Raw genomic sequence first — 8,103 nt, forward strand, 5'->3', positions numbered from 1 at the left:
CAGCCAAACATGGAGCTACAACCACAGTACACAGCCATATATGCTGCTACAGCCACATTACACACCAATACATGGAGCTACAGCCGCAGTACACAGCCATACATGGAAATACAGCCCCAGTACACAGCCATACATGGAGCTACAGCAAAAGTACACAGCCATACATGGAGCTACAGCTGCAGTACACACCAATACATGGAGCTACAGCCGCAGTACACAGCCATACATGGAACTACAGCCCCAGTACACAGCCATACATGGAACTAGAGGAGCAGTACAGAGCTATGCATGGAGCTACAGCAACAGTATAGAGCCATACATGGAGCTACAGCCCCAGTTCACAGCCATACATGGAGCTACAGCCCCAGTACACAACAATGCATGGAGATACAGCAGCAGTACATAGCCATACATGGAGACAGAGCAGCAGTACACAGCCATACATGGAGCTACAGCAGCAGTACACAGCCATACATGGAGCTACATCCACAATACACAGCCATACATGGAGCTACAGCCACAGTACACAGCCTTACATTGAGCTACAGCAGCAGTACACAGCCATACATGGAGCTATAGCCACAGTACACAGTCATACATGGAGCTATAGCCACAGTACACAGCCATACATGGAGCTACAGCAGCAGTACACAGCCATACATCGAGCTACAGCCACAGTACACAGCCATACATGGAGCTACAGCAGCAGTACACAACGGGGCTGAATGATATCTGGTGCGGTATAAGACTGTCCTTCTCCCTTTTCACTATCTAATGTTAAATGCTTCTCATAAATCTGCCGCAACGTGTCTGGGGTTGTCTAGTATTCTTACTAGTTACCAGAAGTTTGGGTCCCAAAAAAGATTTCCTCTGGTGGGCCCAAGGTACTCCAGTCCGACGTGGCTGGTGTGTGTCCCCTCTGGCAGGATATGTTCTTCTTCTAGCCATGTATACCCTGTTTTATTTTAAAAGTTATACAAATGAGCCTGAAGGGTTTTTGGCTCCATAGGTTGTAATGAAGACTGGAGCCCCTTGTGCTCATTTGCATGATTTTTACACACAATTTATTTTCTTAAAAACAAGGGCATAGGAAGCATAAAGAAGAGTAGATCCTGCCAGAAGGGAACACACACCAGTATGAAAGTGTGCTTGGTTTACAATCCTTCATCCTGGTGGTAGATTTTCTTTAAAGGGAGCCTGTCAGGGTGATTTGGAACACTAAACCACCCACAGGCAACGGGCCTGTAGTTGGTTTAGGGTTACAAAACTGTCAGGTCCTCTTTAAAGGGAGCGTGTCGCCATCTGAATAAAATGACTTAACTTACAGCCCTGCAGGTGAACTTTATAACACCATAAGCATACCCTACCTACCCTCTGTCCTGAGTTACAGATATCTTCAAATTTATTTATACGCATATGTGGTGACTGTGAGGTCTGTTGCACCCACTCTAGAGCGGTTCCACCCACTCAACCTTCATTGACCATGACCTCCTCTTCATGGGAAACTGGATAAGAGGGAGTGCACCTGACCTTGTGGCCACACACATGATGCACCTTAATGCTCATTTGTTTTCAAATAATAATGAAGATTTCATTGAATACCAGAAAGGTATGGCAGATAATTCCGCCACAGGACCATAAACTTAGTTAATAGCTTCCCAGGATTCTGACAGACACAGATCCTAGAACTGAACAAGATATCAAGGTATTTCTTATAAATTGTGCTAGACAATGCTGTTTTTACTTGTGAGGTCATTTAGGAGCTGATGAAACTGAAAAGAAACTTAGACCAGTTAATTATCTTTTAGTAGTATGACAGCATTTGGATAGAACACTGACTCATTGATAGCCTATTGTGCTTCCCACATGTCAGATGTTTTTCACCTCCATTGATTAATCCGATACTTTGAAAAAATATTGCAGCATGCACTGCTCTGACCCGAATTGTGTGTGGAATTTGTCCATTGAAGTCAATGGGGCAGATTTACTTACCCGGTCCAGTCGCGATCCAGCGGCGCATTCTCCGACGCTGATTCGGGTCTGCCGGGATTCAATAAGGTCCGTGCGCCCGGTATCCACCAGGTGTCACTGCTGCACCGAGGTCCCCCTGATGTTCACCTTCTTCGTCCCGGTGTATGTGAGTGCTATTCTTGCGACACAAATTTTTTTTTTAATTTTTTTTAATTTTTTGTTTTTTCCGAATCCGTCAGGTTTTCCAATGGCCACGGTCCCTGATTTTTGTCGCGTGAAAGCCGGTGCGGAAATATTCAGGAAACCTGACGAAAATGTGCGATTCGGACCCTTAGTAAATGAGCCCCAATGAGTGCATGAAAAAAAACGGATGCCATTCAAGTGCGGTCAGTTTTTCACGTACCTGTTTCAAGGAAGTAGCTCATGTGAAGACAACTTCATAGCCAAATCTTTTTGTAAAACATTTTATATCTTTCAAATTATAATAAATTGCTGTATATCCAGCAAATGTACTTTATAGTGACTGTATGATGAAAAATTGGCTCTAGGAACCAAGTAATTGGTCAGATTATTCATGTCATATTCAGATGTTTTAAACCATACAAATAGATCTTATTTTCCCTATGATTTGTGAGTGAGTTTTGGGCACCGGCCTGGTAATGTAAGCTAATACTGTACCTAGCGGTTAGAAGGATTGCGCTGTGTTCCTACTTAATTTGTATGTTGAAATTTGTCTCCTGCAACTTGAACCATTAATAAATGGATCCAAAGGAAACAACTGGGCAAACCTTATAAAAAGGCCCTCACCCTTAGCAGCCAAGGGGAACCTTTTTGCTTTTTCTTTCCCCACAAAGGATGAAGTCTTACAACGTTCAACTGATCCAACATCTATATTTGCTGTCCGATCAGGTTAGGCAGGGTGAAAGGAAATGGTCCAGCTGGGGGAGAAAATGCTGGCCTTACAGATCTATGAACAAAAGCACAATAGTGATGTTTGCCAAATATGGCAGAAGATCCTTTCCAGTTTTTATGGAATTTACAACATCCCAAGAGTGGGGCTTTTTACAACAGTACACTAGAAAATGCATGCACAACCATATTTTAGGCTACATTCACATTACGTTTTCTTCATACACTTAGCGTATACCAGGAAAGCTTACATCGTATGTGGTGAGTGTATCTATAGACATATACTGGAAGACAGAGGCCTTTTTGCCTCCATGTGCATAAATGGGTGTTGGATGGTGCCGAATGGCGTATATGCTTAGTCAACATATTGCATCCACCCTCGGCCTCCGCTGAGCATATGCGTATTGTATTGTATGTTGTTGCGATAGGCCATTCTACCAACATTGGTCTGGAGCTTACCTTTAAAAAAATGTGCACAATTATCCAGGATGTCTTGTACAACCATGTTCCTGTCCTGGAAGCAAAGGACAAGAAAATACAATGAGATCCACAGTATCTTGGAAGCATTGTGGCTATCACAGATCTTCTAAGATCATAAAAAGAGTAAAAGACAAGCAATAGTATTAAAAAACAAACACAGCATTATTTATCTATCATGTTCTCTACTGCTAATATAAAGCCGCAATTCATGTACTCTCTGCTGGAGTTTGTTGGCCTGAAGCAATGGTATCACATAAACATGTGACTCCTGGAGCCAATCACAATGTACCAATTGTTTTTTGAAACCTGGGAGAGGGGTTGTATAGAGGTTGAAAAGTATGGCTGCTTTTTCCAAAAAAACTCCTCTCCTGACCATGGGTAGTGTGTGGTATTACAACTGAGCTCCATTCATTTCTATACAGATAAGCTGCAATACCAGCACAAATAATGGTCTTTGGTCAGCCATGTTTTTCAGCCTCCGAACAACCCATTTAAATTATTAGATTTTTACTAAATCTGTGAATGTATGTTATGTTTTTAGAATGCATTAGTTTTTTATGCTCTTGATCTAAGCTACTTATATTTCTTGCTTTCTTTCCCACTCCCATTTTTTTCTATTGTCTCCAAATTTCCCTCTACCTTTCCCAAAAGCCTCTTTCACACAGTTTTTTGCTGTTTTTTAGCCCAGCCATAGCCCGGGAGAGCTTACATCTTCACACTGGAGATGACGAGGGGTAAGCGCTACTCCCCTCTCCCCTCTCTGTAAAGAGTCATGGCACCCAGACGTAATACAGGAAAGTCCCCAGTTATGTACAGGATAGGTTCTATAGGTTTTTTCTTAAGTTGAATTTGTATGTAACTTGGAATTATTATAATTGTATTCCCAGCCAGAATTTTTTTGGTCTATGTGACAATTGGATTTTAAAAATGCTGGATTGTCATAAAAACCAGGTTTAACCCCTTCCTGACATTTGATGTACTATTACTGCATGGCGGGAGGTGCTTTCCCGCAATATGCAGTAATAATACATCAAACTTCTGGCCCCGGCTCCTAAACGGAGCCGAGGGCAGAAGCTGCGGGTGTCAACTGTGGCGTGCTAGGGGCATTTAACTGGATTCGGTCTGTGGCTCTGATCGCAGCCCCGGGACTGCCAGTGCCCGGGGCTGCGCGATCTCCTTCTGGGTGCCGGGTCCCTGCCTTCTGGCAGGACCCGGCTGTGACACACTGAGCATGCGCACACTGTATTAGGTGAAGAATAGATTTTTCAAGCTAACCTGTAAAAGTAAAGAAAAAATAAACACACTTTTTAATGAAAAGAATTAATTAAATAAAGTTATTGTCCCCTAAACACAAACATTCCCTATACACATCTAATAAAGTAAAAAAACCTGAAAATCACCAAAACCCCCCACATATTTGTTATCGCCGCGTCCGTAACAATCTGTACAATAAGTCGGAAACATTATTGGACCCGTGTGGTGAATGCCGTAAAAACAAAACCCGAAAAATGTAAATTTTCATATAATCCCTTCACAAAAATATTCCAAAAAGTGATAAAAAAAAGTTATGTGCACCAAAATGGTACCACTGAAAAGGACAACTCAACACATAAAAAATAAGCCTTAAACCAGCTCTGTCAACCAAAAAATATTAAAGTTACATCTCCGAAAAGATGGCGATTTTCTTTATATTGGTTATATTGTAAAATGTATAAAAAACTATAAAAGTGAGGTATCACTGTAATCGCAGTGATCTATAGAATAAAAATATTATTGTAATTTTAGTGTACGACCCCCAAAATATACAAAAAAAGAAACCCCAAATTGACAATTTTCTTTTCCTCCATACATTAAAGAGTTAATAAAATCTCATCCAAAAGCTACAGACCCACTTAAATTAAGTATTTGTAAAGTACATCTCATGTCGCAAAAAATAAGCCCTTATATGTACAAATTGCAAAAAAATAAAGATTGTATAGCCATTATAAAGTGACAATGCATAATCTGCTCTGAATGGCGCAGCTCCCCCCTCAATGCCCTGGCGTGTGCCCATACAGCAGGTTACCACCACAAATAGGGTATTTTTTATATGCGGGAGGGATTGGGTATCAAATTTTGTGGAGCGTTTTGGTATTTTATCCACTGAGAATTTGTACATTTTGTGAAAAACACATTCATTTAGCCAAAAAAAATTTAATTTCGAAATTGCATCCGATTTTGTTTTAACCCCTGTAAACCAATTAACAGGTTAACAAACTTCATAAAAGTTGTTTTACGTACGTTGAGGGGTGTAGTTTCTATAATGGGGCAATTTATGGGGTTTTACTTTTATTTAGGCTTCTCAAAGTGACTTCAAACCTGAGCAGGTCTCTTAATAGCAGGATTTTGCTTTTTTTATGAAAATGTGAAAAATTGCACCCGACGGTCAAAGCCCCTTAACATCTTACAAAAATTATAGTATGTATAAAAAAACACGGAGGCATATAGTAGACATTCGGTGAATGTTAGTTATTACGTTTTTTGGTGTTATGACTTTTGGTTTGGTGTGTGGAAAAAGTAGAACATTTTGAATTTTGAAAATTGCTAATTTTTCCAAATTTTCACCAAATATCTGATTTTCTCATAAATAAATGCAAAACATAACACCAACATTTTTTAACTAACATGAAGTACAATGTGTCACGAGAAAACAATTTTAAAATCACTTGGATATGTTAAAGCATTCCAAAGTTATAACCATTTATAGTGACACAGGGCAGATTTGAAAAAATGGGCCGTGTCACGAAGGTGAAAAGTGGCTTCAGCGTTAAGGGGACACCTTTAATAACTATTATAGCTGTTTATTGTAGCCTGGAGCTAAAGTACAGTAAATTACCAACATCCAGAGGTCCGTTTGTAACTAGGGCTCATCTGTAAGTCAGGTGTTCTTAAGTAGGGGACCGCCTGTATGGCAAAAGATGGAGCATGCTCTATCTTTTTCCCATGCACAGTACGGTACGTTGCCACACTTGTGTGAGCACCGTACTCCGGCTAGGCACAATAGCCATCTATGGAGACGTATGTATATACAGCATGCGTCTCGACAAAGACTGTGTGAAAGCAGTCTAACATTATGCCACTCTTTATAAATCTACCAATGTAACCCCAAGTCTGAACCTAATTAATCTGACTGTAATAACTCTTCTCTTCTTTCATGGAATTCTGCAATGTCATTTTCCATTGTTATGCATTTAACTAAAAATATGCAATAAAAAACTGTTAACCAAGAGGGAGTTTGGGATTTTCCATACAGAACTTTGTTCAATGATTCCAAGTTCATTCTGGTAAATCCCAAAAAGCATATGGAACAAGGTTGTTGGACCAAACTCACCAGTGGGCAACAGGGTTGAGACACACATCCAGATGTAATGATCACTTATGATCTCAGTATAGGGTCCTGACCTTCAGGGGTCAGGCCTTTAACTACCAATTCTTTAAAAAAGGCTAAATCAGTTTATATTACAGACATACAATTCATTATATAAACTAATTCTTTTTAACGACAGTAAATCCAGTGCACAATTTGTGTTCTTTATATTAGGCATGTCTTAAATTGAAGGAAATTGGAGAAGAGGAATCAGTAATACTTTCTGGAGCATTAAAAATTAAAAGCAAACATCCAGGAACATTGAAGGATTAGGGGGAGATTATTCATGAAGTTGGCAGGCTCTGCCTTCACAACAATCTACTTTACTGTATCTTCTTATTGACAAAAGAAGACCACACAGATGGCTATTGTGAGTTCTTACTTCTTGTAATTGATATTTGAAGGAAAATGAAGTTGAAGATGTCAGGGTCAATGTCTCTACCCCTAAATTATTTATTTTGCTCAGTAAGAAATGAAGATGATATTTACCTCAACTTAATTAACTTATTACACACATTTTTGTTGATGAAAGAGATGAAAGTATATTAGAGCTCCCTATTTAAAATATGTAAGTAACACTGGAAACTTTCAGCCATTTAGCTCTTTAATGACTTCAGCAGTTTTTTTCTTTTCTAAGTCAACAGCCTTTAGAACTGAGTGATAGGTTTTATTTTTATGTCAAAATTTTCGGTTACATGGATGTAAAATCATCATCATTTTCATGGGAGAATTTCAATGAGTTTTTGAAAACTTTTGCCCAAGAAAATGTCGTAAAAAATATTTATATTACCAGATCCATTTATTTTTCTATCAATGCAAGTACAGTATGTAAGGACTTGTTTTTTGAAGGACAACTTTACATTTTTACCATTTAGGCATGTATATCACTATAGGTTGCATTAACGTCTGTACAAGCATGTAAGGCACTTGTCAGGCTGCTCTGCCTGAGAGTTTTCTTCTCTCTTTGTTACAGCCCCAATCGTATCATGTGACTAGAGCAGTGTCATTCAGTATTGGCCACTGATGCTCCAGTCACATGACCTTGTACAGCAGTTGGACGGAGACATGTCTGTTCACTGTGCACTGTGTGCACACACGTAACTATAGGCAGGATTGGGAGGTCACAATCCTGTGACAGGGGGCTGAGTGCCTGCAGAGGGATCCCTTGATGTCACTGATGTAGAAGGTTGAGATGCAAGCAGGGAAGACTGCTATGTTATATGTGATCTTTATAAAAGAACAGTTAAAAGAAACTAAAGCATCATTCCCCCTCCCACACAAATATAAAAAACTTTAAAAAAATACCTGCAAGTTTATCCAGCACAGCAACCATATGG

The sequence above is a fragment of the Engystomops pustulosus genome, chromosome 2 (genome assembly GCF_040894005.1).
Source record: "Engystomops pustulosus chromosome 2, aEngPut4.maternal, whole genome shotgun sequence".
In the NCBI taxonomy this organism is placed as follows: domain Eukaryota; kingdom Metazoa; phylum Chordata; class Amphibia; order Anura; family Leptodactylidae; genus Engystomops; species Engystomops pustulosus.